The following is a 17,172-nucleotide window of genomic DNA, read 5'->3' as shown; positions in this document are numbered from 1 at the left end:
GAGTCTCTTTGGCAATCCAGAGGTGTCACAAAACAGCTCTTAAATAAAATTCAGCCCCCTCAACCCTTTCAGGCCCCTGTTCCAGCTGGAGGTGGGGATAGCCCACGTTTTTGGATGTGATCTCATTTGTCTTCAGACGTACATACAGAACGAAACATGTTTGGTTCAGAAAGTCAGGCTTTGATTTAACAGAAAGATATGAAATATAGTTCCCTTTCATGCCAAACATCAGTGAAAATTGCATATGGTTGGTAGTTTACATAATTTGGGGGAAAAATTAATCTTATTCAGCTGAGCCATATATAAGTGTCCACATGTATAAACAGCACCAATCTTGTTCTTTTGACTTTATATACTTCTTTCTTGTCTAGTGATTTTCCCCAGTCAGATGGCTAAAACACTGGCCAATCATAATTAGAGAAACCAAATCCACTTTTTTTCCAAATTAACAACAAATATTTTATTCCTTTATATTGACTTTCTATTAATTTATATATAAATTTACAGTAGCCTTGCTTATCTTTAAAATTAGCAAAGTAATTAATATTAAAACTACATATTTTTCAATAAAGTTCAATGGAGTCACAGTATATAAACACATAGAACAGTAAAACTGCTAAAATAGGCTAATCAAGGGCAGATCGTGGGACTACTACTACCTTTTGGTGTGTGATTTATTTTTTTTTGTTACTGGACTTTGAATTAGGGATGTCTCTTTATTTAAACTGCCATACTGTACCTCAGGCAGCTCTGTTCCTTAGTATCTTATTTGTTCATTTGAATTATTTCTGAAGTCTAGTCTGCCCTAGCCTAAAAATCACAGGTAATGCTGCCAAGTGCTATCAAGTTCTCTGAGCAGTTCTAAATAATGGGTACTCTGACTTCATTTAAGAAGTTAAAATAAAACATCACCCTGGTTTAGCTGTACCATAGCAAATTTTGAATTCCAATGAAGGATTTATTGTGACACAAAAGTATATTACAAACTGTTTGCAATAAAAGTATTTTCACGATTAGGTATAAGTAAATGAGAAGTCCAAAGTGTACAAATGACAATCAAATTATTTCCATTAGAGCTACTGCCTACAACTATTTCTGCTGCTGATGGTTACATGTGACTAATGTACCAGAGACAGACAAAGCACTGACAGGGAGACAGAGCCACTGGGGAGGGGGAAGATGCAGATTAGGATGGCTGAATACTGCACTAACAATCCATGAGAAACTTCCAGCAACCACAAGAAACTTCCAGAGGGAATCCCACACTGCAAAGTTCTATTATACCAGGAAAGACCTTAATGGTTAATGTAAATTAGTTCTGACATTTGGGAGTTGAAAAGGAAGTCATGAGAGGAACAGTTCAGTCAGCTCTCAGACTGTGGGTCTTCTCAAAGACCCTGTGGAGCTGTGACAAACTTCTTTTACTTTTATAAAATGATCTCATGTCTGAGAAGACCCCGAGGAAGGTGTCAAGCAAAGAAACAAACCCTTTTTTGATGACAGACGATCACCTATCTTAATAACAGCTTTTACTGTTCACTCCAAAGACTTTCAAGTTCTTTATTTTAAAAATATATAACATTGCTAAATGAAATACAAAGTGCCTTTGGCTGTTGTCACTGTACCTCTTTTTGTGCTTCATTTTTTCCCATAAAACCTCTATGCTGTAAAGGGGAAACCAGTTTAAAAAAAAATAAATTATTTTCTTTTCTCCTCATTCACAAAGAGGTATTGTAGGAAGACAAATGGGAGAATGAGAAAGGGGGAAGTATACACTGCATCCTTTAAAAAGCACATTTATTCTGCCCTAGCATGTGTTTCATTGCCTCTCAAGGGTGCAGTTTATCTGCTTTTCTACTTCTAAGTAGATACAGTGCCTGAATTATACCCCCTGAACTTCTCCTATTACATCACTACCACACTGAACTCTAAAAGAATGACATGGATTCAAAGTGTTCAGATGTTGCAGTTCTGTTAAATACTTATTAAACCACAAAATTTTTTTAGGTTCCAGGTTGGAGGCCTGTATTCCCTTAGTACATCTTAATAAGTCTGTTTAGTCTGTGGAGGGCATGAATTATTATTTCATCCTGTAGAAGCTGAAAATAGCGAGGGAAAAAAAAAAAAAGAATCTGCCCTTGGAAATAACAGGATTGCATTTTAGTGAGCTGTCATTTGTATTAGGAAATGTTGATCATTTGAAGCTTTCACTTGGGGGCCACTTCTGTGGTTGTTCTGTCTTCGAGACAGTACATTCAAACAATTCCTCCTCTTAACATTATGAGATAAAAGTGAGAGCAACAAGTGAGTTTTTATATGACTTTGTGGGAATATAGCTACAATCTGAATCCTGCTGTAATAGCAAGCTTGTGCAAAATAATTAATTGTATTGAAACTGTCACATGAGCTTAATAAATGGATGCTAAACTGCTATTTTTGGTTATTTTGACATTTGTAACAGAGAATCTATCTCAGTTCTGTATGGATTTAAAAAAGAGGCACAATATATTACTAAGATTTTAGTCTGAATTTCAAATGGCAGAAAGCATGAAACACTTAAAATGCTGTGGTAGGTTGACCATTAATACAAGAAAAAGATATAGTTATAATTCAGTGCCTTTGATAGCATTGCTTTCTGCATCTTTAACTATAAAACTTAGTAATTTAATGTGTAATATGAACATAACTATTTCTGGGTTGATCCAAACCAGAAAATTGTAAAGAATTTTACATTTCTTGCCTTAAGACAGATTTTCAATAAAGTGTTTTGACTACATCCTTGCACTGAAGTAATTGGAGCTGCTGTGTTGTTGTAGCTATGATGATTTGAGTGCAGAAAAAATTGCAGAAATAAATAATATCTTTCATTAGACAAAATGATTTCACTGGAAAAAAACAGACACATTTATTCATAACAGCCATTCTTCAGATCCTAAAGAGAAGAAAAATATGTGTTAGAAAAATAATCAATCTAATTAATAACCTAAACATGTGAGGGAAAGTGTGATGAACACCTTTGGAGCCAAGAGGGGTGACAATGCCAACATCCATTCTTTCAGAAATAAAGCTAACTTTTGTTTCAGTAAGTTATTTCTTAGATGATTGTTGCACTCTCTTACAATTATCTGCACCCATTATATTTAAGGGTTATCACATAATAAAGCTAAACACTTTTTTTGGTTCCAAAAATTGCATTCTATATTATATCTCAAATTTTCAGCTGCCTGCAGCTTAATAGAAAAGCTAGAGCTTCAATGCCTGGTCATAGAGGGAGAAAATTCATCAATAGTAAAGAGATTGTACTTCAGCCCTCATAATACGAGTGTCAAGAACGAGCAGTGCATGGGGTTTTGAAAAGATCATTGCACAGATAGATAAAATTCTTTCTTTACAGATCACCAGGAGACCTAAGCATCAGTGAACCCAATTTTTGAAGCCTTCAGAGGGACTACACTGGTGGAGATACTGCAGTGAAAGTTCTTGGTAGTACAGCAGTAGCAGCATGCCATGCTGCCCACACAGCCCTGGCTGGAATTATTCTTCTTCATAAGGCACACACATAATCATGAAGTGAAATCATTGCCGGTGGATGAAATAAAGTCTCGTGGGTAAAACTCAGTTCTGTTATTGTGCTCAGTGATTCCTTTGCCAGCACAGCCACTATAAACTTCTCACCATACTTATTTGCCTTTTTTGTCGTTTACACCTGGTCTAGGGTTCAGCTTGCACACAAAGTTATACATCTATTCATTTGTGAAATTAAGATTTAAATAAACAGGACACCTGTAGAATAAATACTTACTACCTTTAAAATGACTTCAACATATGCTTAAGTGCTATGCTGTTGGTTTTTTTATAACACCTGGATTTTCTCTTATCTGAAAGTGATATCAAAACATCTTTGACTTTCCCATCTATGTATTTCCTTCAATATGCAAAATGTTTACATTTCCTCAAACTAAAAAACCCAGCAAAACAATAATAATTCATCTTGTATTGCCAGAATATTTTGACAGTCAAACCTCCAAAAATATAAATAAATGTTTTTAGCTTTCATCTTCTCATGCAGCAAAAACTGCAACCATATCTCGGCCAAGATCACAATGATGAATGAATGACACAGCTCTGTAATGAAAAAAACTTACATTTACAGGGCCTAAACTCTACCAACCTTCCTGGTCTTGTCTGAAGGTAGATACAGACTTCCAGGATTCCAAGGGGATTCAGACTCCATTAAACTTCATGATTTTGAAAACTGAATTTATCTAGCCATCTAAACTAACTGTTAATGCTCCACAGAAGCTGTGTGTGGTCCCAATATTCTAATGGCTTCTCTGAATGCACATTAAAGACTTGAACACCTTGATACGTCAATAGCTTTTTGACTAAACAATAAAATAAATTGGAAGAGAAATCCCTGTTAGTTTGTCATGAATTATTTAAGCAGAACTCCTACTAGTGCACAAGGTCAGCAGGGGGATAGCACATTCTCACAGTCGTGCTCTGTGCCATCTGCCAAGAACAGCTCTGTGTTGGTGCTGGGAGCAGATTGACAGAATGAGGTTAGCTGGGGCAGTCAATAAGACATAGCCAAAGCTTGGCATTCACTCACATCCCAGTAACATTAATGAACTGAGTGAACAGGAGTGCATCCACGCTGTCCTTCTGAACAGAGTGCCTTAACAGCCTTGAGAAAAGGACAGCCAACCTTGCTTTCCCAGTTGCACTTGTACAGCCATATGAAATGCAGAGGCAGGATGAGGAGAAGCATTTGGAAAAGCAGAGATATTCAAGATTTGTCTTTACTGGTAGATTTCTTCTTGCAAACCAAACCAGGAGAAAATGACAAATGTGCACTGAACACTGGGAGTTGAGTGTACTGTCTTTTCACCTGCTGTATAGCAAAGAAGCAGCCACAGCCCTGCAACAGAACTACTAGAGAGAGAAGAACAAAGATTCAGTAGTGCCTGTAACAGAAGCAAATCCAATTTTTGTTGTGTGTGCAACACCTCTATTTTATAAATAACAATGAGAACAAACCACTCTATTCTGAATCTCACAAACCCAAGGATTCACTTTCTCTGTAGTTCAACATGGAAGATTATTCCCTGAAATATGTCTGGCCACAAAACACCTGTGCTAATGGCAGAAACTTCTTTTGCTGCCTTTTCTCATCACCTCAACATGGTAATGAGAACAGAAAGCGTGTAAAGCTGTGAAGGTTAGTGGGATTGCTGGTTTCCATCAGATATGTGACCTGGTAATGAATGACTGACAGTCTCTCTGAAGAGAAATACATTACACAGGCAAGAACCTGGTCCTCAGATGGAAACTTGATGGCTGGTAAAAGACTTGTTAAGATTCACATCAGAATCAGGAATATCACTGCAACTGCTTCCATGACAACAAAATATAATGTCATAATGCATATTATGATTTCATGACAGGATGAAGCCTGTTTATCCAAGCAGCCTCTTCAGCACTGAACAGGATTGGAGAATAAGAGTTCACTTTGGGAACAAAAATACTAATAATAATTTAAAAAATATATTTTTCTTTGTTATAGAGATAAAAAAGGCTTATTAAGTGCAGCTTATTTCCATCTCAACTATGATCAATACCTACAGTAAGAGTACCTATACATACCAGGTTTCAAAACAGTTGGACTCTTTGCTTCCATCAACTTTTTTGACCTTTCAACAGAGTATATTAATAATAAAATAGACTCTCTCCTCTTTCATGCACAATATAGCAGTGATTATGGGTGGCAAATCATTAAATCCATCTTGCCTTTTATTTCCAGCTTCTATGAGAACCATTCCTCGTTGCCTCTGTTCCAGCATTAGGATTCCACTGGTTTACACACAAACAACTAAGTTTTATACCACAGATCTGCACAGCATGCTTCTTTCCTGGCCTGCAGACACTCCATGCATTAATACACAAACATCTCATTTTTCTTTGCCTGAACTGAGTTTCTGTATTGAAGATGCTGCTCAGATACACATCCTGCTCACATAAATCCCATCAGTGTTGCACATAAGCATACTGGAATCCCCATGTTAAATCCTGGTCCTTGGGAATGGTTTCTCTGGGAGCCCACACCCTCAGGTGCCCTGCACAGATGGAAAGGAAATGGAAAGGAACCTCATCTCCATGTTCTGGTGCAGGGAGTGAGGGAGAAACCAATAACTTGTGCCAGGACTCAGCTCAAGTATTTGAGCAATAATCCAGAGGTCCTTCGCAAGTATATACAACACAATTTTACTGTACAGCCTGATGGAAATACAACAAAGCTGGCAGTAAATAGCTGGAAAAGTCCAATGGCTGACCAATATAATCCTTACTAGACTACTTAAATGCCATCTCCACGACCAGGATTGAGCAGCTGGAGTGGGTGAATATTACAGGGCTGTCATGACTGGTACTGCTGGTACCCTGGCATGGCCACAAGCTGTGAAAATTGTTTCTACTCAAAACCAGCTCAGCAGTCCCCCTCTCCATGCTCCAGTTGTCAACCTAATCCAACAAGAACAAAAGCAAAGTAAATAACGGGTAAAAGCATGTAAAATTAATTTCTTCATTCCTGCCAAGAAACAATTTGAAAAAAAAAAAAAAAAGTGTGCCCATCCTGGGAATGCATAAAGGTCCTCAGTGAAACAAATATCTAAATGGTCATACATTAAAGCAACCATGACAGGACAGTTATAAAGTCACTGCAATTCTGTTTTAAATGATTTTCTAATGTCAGGAACATTACAGATTCTTTGTGAAAGAAGCATATAAAACCTTAAGTCTTCTATTTTTCATATTTAGTTTAAGGATTTCACTTCAATCAGCTTTCTCTACTTCCTTTTTAGAACTATCTTTGGCTGAGTGGCTAAGACTGCCAGTGAATACATAACAGTAGTTAAGCAATAATTTTCCCCTAGGAGAAAATTACTTTTTGCATAGAATAAAAAGGAATTAAATTATTTGAGGCTCAAGAAATAAATTTCTCAACACAATGAATCTATTTCTTTATTATTTTTAGTGCAGAGAAATGCTTTTTTCCAAATTATGTGTAATATAATAAAGACTGCATGCATAATTTTTAACCTTTCCGAAATAACTATGTAAAAATTATAAAAACAGTCACAAGAACAATGTTCATGATATGCATGGCCTAATTACATGCTGAGAACATTTGTTCTGATTTTTTTTTACAGTCTGAAATTCACCTTTTTCGTTTTCAGAAGCCATAGAAATAGCACAGCACACTTTTCAGAATAATGCAGCTGTCATAATAGGAATATGCAAATCACGATTATTTAAGATGAACTTGATCTTATTCTCAAAGAGACTTTTATCAAATGTGACTCATATAGAAAGGTCTTATTAAAAGATAAGAAATATTATTCTCTCCTTTGATATATTACTCTCAAAATAATGCTACTGAATCAGACAACAATTACCTTACTTGTACCCAGAAGCAGTTTATTCCTACTAAGTCCTACACTTAGCTACAATTGCTTTCATATTTGCCAAAGGAAAATGTTAAAATATTAATAATCCAGTAACCTATTCCATGACAGTGAGTCACTGGTTTGAACTTTTGTTTCAGTCACACATACACGAAGAGCTAAACTTTAATATAAGCCCAGAAATGGGAGTAGATACCTTATAAAGGTTGTAATATCAGGTCTTATTATTTCCTGCTACCACAAAATAACCAGTAGCACCAGCCACAACTGACTTTAGCAAGACAAAAAAGAGGCATGTGTGTTTATATGTGTGTACTTCTATGTGGTTGTGTTCCACTTATGAAAGAAAAGTTGATGTCTGAGAAAATTCTGGTTGGAATGGCAAAGAGCAAAAACCCCAGTTTGGAGGGTTTTGGTGTTTTTGATCAAGATTTCCTTTTCCTTTCAAGCAACTGAGGAAATATTTGTAAATGTCATTACTGAAAGTGTTGTAAGTGTTGCTCATTATATTCAACTCCCTCATAACAGCTCTGGGGACACACACACCTTGGTGGTAAAACTGGCCATATTCCAGGAGATTCAGATCAATGCTCAGGCACCAGAGGAAAAACTCGTTAAAAGGACACGCCTAATTGTTTTTTTATCAATCCTGATGACATGATGACATATATAAGGCTCCAACATCTAAGCAGGTGCTGATCTTTCAAGGGAGTTGAACAGAAAACAAAAGCAACCCTTTTCTTTATGTCTGATTTTGAGGAGCTGAACACCCCACTCAGGCCATAATTTTAATTTTTACAAGGAGTTTTCATAACAAAAGGAGTGTAAAATCTCTTATCTGGATTCACTCTTAAACCTAAAACAAATAGATAAACCACTCTTTCAATACATGCTAATCATCATACTTGACGAGAAAGCTCTTCTCAATTAAAAAAAAAAAATTCTATTATGTAATTTCACTATTGCATACACAGCTATTTAGTTCCTGGTTAAATCCAAATGTATATTTAAAGAATGAAGTTAAAAACACAGCAATTTATTTATTTTTTAGTTTGGTTGGGTATTTTAAACTTAATATTTTAATACCCAGTAACACTAAAACTCAGTCAAATACTCTAAACAAGTACCAGGAAATATTTACTCAAATGCAAAATCCTAATTAGCTTTGGTAATTTTTTAAATTCTATTTCTTTTCACATAAAATTAGTGGGTTTGTATTTGGGTGTGTTGTTTTTGCTGGTGTTTTTTTTTTTCCAAATACAAGTATCTTACTGGAAATAAAACACTCATGAAAATCACCAAAAATATGTTTTAATTTAAAGGTTTGAGTAGGAATTTTTAAGAAGCCATCTTGACTGCCAGCCTCGCTGATGTATTTAAATCCAGTTCCTGTTTACAGTCACCTGCTCAGAGCACAAAATGTAGGAGAGACAGAGAGATGGCAAGTGACAGGTATGGAATACTGAAAGAAGTAATTTGATTGAATTCAATTTGGAAATTGATTGAAATTCATTTGCATACGAAATATGTTTTGCAATTTGCTTGGCTGAGACTGTTTGCAGAGCTCAGTTTCCACCCTGTGCAGCTGAGGCTGGGGGTACCTGCAGGACAAGAGCTGGGGAGGGGCGCTGCCAGGAGCCCCTGCCCTGCCTGGGACCCTCTGTGACCCCTCCTTCCAGCATCCCATCCTCCCCTGAGGGCTCCTGCTCTGCCAGGGAGCTTCTCCTCCCACTTCTGTAGTGGTTCAAATGGTCTCAGAGCTGCAAAATGCTCAGCTGAGAAAACCCAGAAGGTTTTCTGTCAGACAAAACTCTTCTGTATTCACCAGATCTTTGATAGCTTAAACCAGGTGAAAAAGTACCCTAAGTGGGTAGGAACAATAAAACACAGTAACTGAGTTCTTCTGTCCTGCTTCCCTTATTGGAATTGCTCTTCCCATGGCAAGTGATATCCTAACCCAAAGCAGCAGGGAATACACCGAGCTGGTTGTGGGAGGGTCCAGAGCAGGGTGCATTCAGTCTGTGCTTTTGTTCTGGGCCATGTTACCCCTGTATTAATCTTGGATTTACATCAGAACCATGAAAAGGTCACATTATGGCGAGATCTGAAAAGAAGTTTTTATTTCCAGTGTAAACCTAGGCTAACCAGTAAATGCCTCTTCTTAAAATTCTACTATTCCATTCATTCATTCTCAAATTACTTATTAATTTAGCTGATGATTTCCTGTGGCTAATCTTACAGACCTAAATCTGCTTCTGTCTTCATCCTTCAAAGAAGAATTTAAACCCCTCTAATGTAATTCAGAAGTTCAGATTCACTTTCACATATCCCTGTATCTTTTCTGCTTCAAGTCCATGTCCTGCATTTAAATGAACGATGATACAAAGAACTAATATTTCCTTGTGTAATTTAAATTTTCAGACTGAAGACTTAGAAAATAAAAATGAAAGACTCTGTTATTTAACTGTTTTCTTATGCAATAGCAGCTCTCCATTGTAAGTAGAAGGTTCTTTGCATTAAATCTCTTGCCTTTTTACTGGGGGTAGTTGCATGTCTGCAACATTCAGAAAAATTTACAAATGCCAAGCTGTTCATATTTGATAGAGAGCAATCGTGATTCGAGATTGCTTAAATTCATCATTGTTTTTCTCTAAGCATGAGGAATCTTAAATGGTATAAAGAGCTGTTCTATACCACCAGACATGAATTTCTTTGAATTGAATTAAACCCACTTCACCAATTTCAATATCAATGAATTGGGATATCTCCTACAGTAAAGAGAGTCAAAGAAGAGATACAGAATAAACTCACATATCCTTGCAACAATTATGATAATAAATTCATCTTGGCAGATAGGATGACTTTTTCCAAAGAATAATTGTCCCTTCCTGGTTGCCAAGATACAGAATTTTCACTCAGAGCATATCTTGAAAATTGGGAGCATTTGAATTTTTACAGTAATTTTAAGGTGGTCAAAGGGTAACGGTGAGTAGCTAAACAAAAATCATTTTGTTGAACACTTAACAGGACCTGAATCATCCAGGAGATATCATGCAATCTCCTGTAAATCCCAAATATAGAATTAATAGGATAGTACAAGCATTTAAATCTCACTGATTCCACAATCCTTTCACCATACATTTTAAATGTGATTGCCAAGCAACAAAGACAGAAGAAAAAAAAATGTTTACCTCCAAAACATTATGTATTTTTTAATGATGGGATACAAGTGACAATTACCAACAAGCATCCCTCTTAAAGAAATTAACTAAATTAAATCCTCAATTCCAAAACCTTTGCAATAAATAAGAACTGTGAAGAAATACTTCAGCCAAGCCTTTACAAAGGTAAAGCTCCCAGTCCAGATTTTAGTGAGCAGCCTTGATACAGTGATTTTACTTCTGAGTTATAGCACCCCTGGAAGACCATGCTGAGGCTGGAGAAATGGGGCAGCAGGAAAAGGCTGGAATATCCGGTTCCCTCCCAACCATACACTGGAACTCTCTTCTATGAACTCTCATTCACATTTCCTTTTATCAAACAAACTACTTCCAGACTAAATAGCTGCTTTGACATCTGCACATCTGCAATGCAATGTGTGAACACTTAAAAAAAAGTAATTTCTGACCACCTAATCCACTTTCCCTAATCCACTTAGAGCTCTGGTAGGGCAAAAATTTGATCAATTTGCTGTGACTTGAAGAGGTACACAATGCTGTCTGCTGTGTCCCTGCACTTGCACATGACAAACTGATGATACTAGATGGCACTGAGAATGAAATAATGCTGAAAATAAGCCAAAATTTTTCAATGCAGTATTTTTGCATGAAATCTGCATTATTGGAAGAAATCTTTTCAGGAATATAGTGCTGATGCAGCAGGGGAAAAAAGTCCATTTTATTACATTTTATTAAATCAGTATTTTTAAATAGAGAATAGTGTTTATATATCAATAGCAATATATACTGTATTGCTTGTTTTGATATAGAAGTCTAACTTGTTTTGACATTACCAAATCTCTGAAATCAGATTACAGAATACCAAGTGAAAAGAACTTAACTAGTTGTTCTATTACATATGACTTTTATGTTATAAAATCTTCAGAAAACCTGCATCAAGTGTTTGGTACATTTCTGAGTGACTAGTGGAGAATTTCTAACCTGTGTGTGCAGTTAAACATATTTTAGTCCCTCACTTGCACACAAATAGCCTGATCTGACATTCACATTTTGCTTCTTCACTGTTCTGCCCTGGTTTTAGCTAAAACCCCCCAGAGCTGGCTGGGACAAAAGTCACAGCAGCACAAGGGAACTTTGCAGATCGAGACCAAATAAACACCAGGCTGCGATTGTTTCCTGTTCTGTGATGTTCTGCCATTAGAGGATGCTGAAGCAGCAGGTTGCTTTGAAATGTTTTTGTAAGATACAATTAACATATTAAAAATATACTTTTTAAGCCTATGGTTGTTGATAGTGATCCAACCTTATTATAGTCTTATTTCTTTCCTGCTCTCTTTCCCATATTTTTCCACACACAGTTGCCATGTGCTTGAATATTATTTCCTTATTATTGCAACAGTGGAGGAAATTGTAGGGATGATGGTCAAGGATGGGCTGAATTGCCTTTAAGGCTGTATTTTAGTACATTCACTGAAAGGAATGGTTAGCAACAGCTGCAAGCAGATACTCCTGTTTCAAACAGAAGAACTGTGTGTAAAACATGCTAGCAAAATGAAAGTCTCCTGAGTTTGCTATATGAAGGACACATTAGCTATATCCTTACAAAAAGAATAATTTTGGACACAGAGTGATTAAAAGTTCTGAATAAAAAAAAATAAAATACGTTTTCTTTAATATTACTACAGTTTGGTTTTAATCATGGCATACCACAACTTTAAAACAGATTTTCCAGTTTATTCAGATTCACATTATTTGGTGCTCCTCCACAAGAACAGGGGTTGTCACCCCTGTACATAGAGCTGTACATGGTGTAGTTCATCTGGCACATACTCAAGCTCATGAATGGATGAAGCACATCCAATTAATGCTGAAGTTTCTTTGAACTTCACACTGTCGGGAGAGCAGGAGTGTCTTATGCCAATTACTGCAGTGGATGGGACTGAAGGACTTCCCCCCTTGTACTATTCCAGCGAAGACAGAAGCTTTATACTTTCACAGGAATTAGTCTCACAGTGCTTAAAGACCAGAAGTACTCTTCCCAATCAGCAATTCAGCCCCTTGCTGCTGCAGACATACACCTTATCAACACTTACATAAACATGTTTTGCTCCATTTTAAGTGTTATCTCCTATGCCAGTCAGAGAAGCTGTTACACATTTTAATACTATCCATAGTTGCAACTGCTGATTTCCAGTAGAAATTTTCAAGGGGGACTTTTAATATTACTGTGAGAATGATATCCTTTAACATGGACAGCTCATCACATCTTCCAATTTTTATTTAGCTCCCACAGCAATGCAGCCTTGCTGGGCTGGGCTCCTGACATGAGGTTTACAGGCATTTTGTTCATCTGCCCCCTTATGCAGTCAGTCCAAAGCTCTCATCTTTGCTCTTTGACTGCTGGAAGTTCTTTCTCTGACTTGGCACTTATTTGAACCACAGAGTTTCATAAGGTTAGAGACCACTGTGTCAAGAAGCACAGGAAGGGGGAAGAATTCACCCTGTGGCACTGGCCAGGTTGTATGTGATGAGGAAGATCTGCATGAAGATAACACTGCTGGCCAAAGCCCCCAGTTCTTCAACCCCAATGATCTTTTCTAAAGCAATATTCAGAAAGTGTTCAGCATTTGCCAGGGAAAAAAAGGCTAGGAGTAGTGAACAGAAAAATAGTCATAGAAGCAGAGAAAGAGAGAGGAGTTGGAAAATGGACAGATGAAGGAAAAAAAAAACCCAGCAAAAGCAGTCGTGATTGCCTGACAGTTTGCTCCAGGCAATAACCAGTGTCTCCCCAGTCCCACAGTGTAGAGGTTATGGGATGGTAAAAGCTTGCTAAGTGTTATGTTATGCAGATGTGGTACTTCAACAACGAGCTCTTAATTTTTAGATAATAGTGGGTTTGCATGGTTTTTAAATCGGGAAGATTTCCAGAAGGATTTTTTTGGTATTATTCCTAATACATACTTTAACATTTCTGTTCCACAGCAACAAACATTAGCTGAATGTCATGAATATGGGGTTTTCATTTGGTTGGTTGAGTTTTTTAAATGTCAACAAGGGCTTGTCTGAACTTAAGACTGAATCAAACACCATTCAAGTTCTCAAGTGTGAAATAACAGCAATATCTGAAACACCTGTAGGTTTTTTGACTGACACCACTGTGCTAATACCACTGTCTTTGTCATGCACCCTACAGACTCCCAAATCTTATATACACGTCCACAGCATCCATCACTGATGACTCAACTGCTCTTTGCCCAGAACGTGCCACATTTACCAAGGCTTTCACAGCGCAGATCCTTGACCTTTCCTGTCACTACAACAACTGAAAAACCTAAATATTTGAAATCCCTTTTACTGTTTTTCTTCTGAGGAGCTACAAAACCTAAACGTGGAATTTATGCATTGCTTTTTACAAAGCCTTTCATCATGTATGATATCTTGTTACCTTAGATGTTGAATCTTCAGTAGGGGCTAATCTGTGGATGAGCTTTTTACAAGCCCCCTACTGTGGAAGTCAAATCAAAGTACCCTTATGAATATTCATGAGCAAAACAATGGTTACTTACTGTGCTGGGCGGCCCTGGAAGCCAGTCCAAATGGTTTTGATTTTGTGATTGAGATTCTTAATGGTCGTAATTATCCGTTGCAGCCATGCAGTACAGAACATGATGGGTAATGGAGATACTTAACCCCCCTCAAAAACCAACAAAAAACAGCAATCCTGAAGATTCTAATGCTCATGTTGTAGTTCCTACAGGGCAATTAGCCCCTACTAATGATGTTTATATTTATATGCAAATGTATAAAAAAGAATCTTAACAGATACTTCATATTTATGCTCCTGGGATCTGACTATCCCATCTGTCTGCAGAAAATATTTCCCATTAGCTGTGTGTGTTGCTGATCTGGCAATAAAAAACTATTTAATATCTAGTAATTTATTTTTGATTTTATGTTTTTCCATTTCCTTCAGCTCTGTCATAAAAAAACCCTCTGCTTGAGAACACCAGAGTTACTTAGCACATCAGTAAAGATTTTAGTTACACTCTCAGCAAGTAACGAGGCTTACATCTTGGTTTGAGTTTTAATAATTTTTTTCCCATGTACCACTACTCTTGAACTCAACACTAATAATAATTTGGTAGCCTAAATAAACCTTTTTGAGGCAGACTTTTTTAAAGCTCACTCTCTAGAGCTCTTTATTACATGCAAGAAAGAATGACAACCAAGCCAGCAACATCTATGTACAAAACGTCTTTTTAAATGAGGTGGCAGTTAGTCATTGAGAGCTGGTGTTCTGAGACCAGATGTAATGCAAACAATATTATATCATGGCAAGTATTTTATTTAGCTTTGCAGTAAGCTGTCAGTTAAGGCTCCTAGAAATCAACAAAAGACATCCTTAAAAGGTAAGAAATGGTTGTTTTACATTATAATGATAGAACATATTAAAATTCTGAGAGTTGCATATGCACAAGTTACTGAGAGAAATCTGCCAGGAATTAACTATGTAAATTAAAAGCCTGAGCCCAACATAAAATTTGGCTGATCAATGCTTTGAAGGCTTTAGATGAAAGTTATTCTGGCCAATAATCGCAGGAGCATAATCTGCACATCATTTCAGGTCAACTAATTTTTTTTGGCAATACCCACATGTAAAGTAATTGACCTACTAATTTCAAGTTTTCCACTATCTTCAGAGACCTCCTGCATATCACAAGTTCCATAATCTGTTTGTGCTATTAAATCAACAGTCTATGCATTGCATCTTTAATGACATTCACTGTGTGAGGAAACTGAGGCAGGCAAAGCTAAGCCTGAGCCTTGCTCTTCTTCCTGCCTATCCTCCACCACCACAGCATAAAACACAGACTTCTGTTGGGCTGATTTTCCTCTGATTCATTCATATTTTAGGAAAACATTAGAGACCAGATGCCAGAATTCCTAAGTAATAACAATAGAAGTACTACAAAATAGGTGGATGTCTCAGCAGTGGTTTAGCTACACTGCAATGGATCTGTCATGTTTTTCTGGTATGAATTCTTTATATACATGTCTGCTAATCGCTAGAAGATGATTTGTTTCTATTTATTAGCCTGACTTTAGGAGCTTAGGAAAAGCACTTGCCTTGCAGGTCTCTCATCCAATATCTGAACAATCAGAATGCATGACTAATTCTCATTAAGCTCAATGGCTTTAGCTGCAATTCCCCCACCTGTTCCCAAGTCTGAGATATTTATTAACTCTTCCAGCACAAGAATAGCTGTTTATTTATTTTTTCTGTATTTTAAATGCTAAGTTATAACATGTCAGACTGTTCAAATGCCATCCTTTGCCTCTTTCCCCTCTGCTCCCCGCCCATTGTTCTCCTCACACAGTAGAAGAAAAAAAAAAAAGAGAGAAAAATATTGAAGCAGAAAGATCTTTCATATGAATGCATCCCCTTTCAGAGAAGCCATGGTCTAATTTCCCCAATCAGGCTTCTTAAAGATTTCACCTTCACCCTGAATATAGCTGTGACAAGTCAGTCAAGGTCCAGCGATTCCAATTAGAGAGGTTTTCTCATGAAGTTAAAGCATATTGCATTTCCTGACAATACTGTATTACAGCAAAATTATTGTGAAAGGGTTTATCTTTAAAGAGGGCAGTAGTAGCTACAATCACCTTATTCAGTGACTTAAAATTGTGACATAAAGTAATGGATAGCACAAAATATCTGCCAAGTACAATCTTTTTCTCCTATCAGTGTTCCACAAAGCAGAACAATCACTTTCATGTGGTTTTACTCTTAAAAAAGAAGAAAGTGGTAAATGGTAGCATAACTTCAGTAACAATTAGAATAATAATTGCCAATACTGTTTGCCATTCTATATCTAGTTTTGCATTTTTTTAAGTTGAAAGATCATAGTGATAAATTTTTAATTGATGAAACACCTACCATACATGACATTAGATCTCTAAAACTGGAAAGGAAAATTCAAATAGGAATATATCTCATAATTGGAGAGGAAGGATTAAGGAAACATTAAGAAGCAGAAATTGTGTACACAATTATGTTCAGCATTCAGTTCCTTTACAGTACCATCTGCAGTCACTGGGTAACTTTCAAATGACAGGGTGATTAAAGGTACAGCAGCTTTAAGTCACAGAACACTGTGACTTTAAGTCACAGTTTATGCTGTAAGCAGTCACATGAGTATCAGATTGTTAATAACTGGGGAGGTGGCAGAAAGTGAATCAGTTCTAAGCCTGTAAAACTTTACTTAAAGAATAAGAAATTCACTCCACTTGACCTCAGGTGTAGAGTCCAGGTCTACATCATTGTCTCAAATGAAAAGTGACACTCCTTTAGAAAATATTCTCAATGTCACATACTACATAATTTTAGCCAGTTATAAAATGTTATGGTGTTCCAATCTGGTAAAAGAAAATGTGCTGAATTCACTGGTATGATTAGTGCTTTGCTGATATTTAATTTAGAGGTAGATCAAAATTTTCAATTATATCAGGATATGAGTATGTGCATAAGC

General features: G+C 36.7%; 1 protein-coding gene and 1 long non-coding RNA gene across 18 annotated transcripts in view; both read right to left on the bottom strand.

The window, feature by feature from the left end:
- The window catches only part of TENM2 (teneurin transmembrane protein 2), a 1,348,016-nt gene that overhangs the window by 940,658 nt on the left and 390,186 nt on the right, over nt 1-17,172 (bottom strand). The gene's annotated exons all lie outside the window — the stretch shown is intronic.
- Nucleotides 2,881-5,355, bottom strand: LOC135280397 (uncharacterized). Its single transcript, XR_010347345.1, has 2 exons — nt 5,258-5,355; nt 2,881-2,932 (listed from the first exon to the last, which is right to left on the bottom strand). It is a non-coding gene; the product is annotated as an uncharacterized LOC135280397 (long non-coding RNA).

The sequence above is a fragment of the Passer domesticus genome, chromosome 13, assembly GCF_036417665.1.
Source record: "Passer domesticus isolate bPasDom1 chromosome 13, bPasDom1.hap1, whole genome shotgun sequence".
In the NCBI taxonomy this organism is placed as follows: Eukaryota; Metazoa; Chordata; class Aves; order Passeriformes; family Passeridae; genus Passer; species Passer domesticus.
Note: the sequence above shows the minus strand (reverse complement) of the source record. Positions and strands in the feature narration are given on the sequence as shown.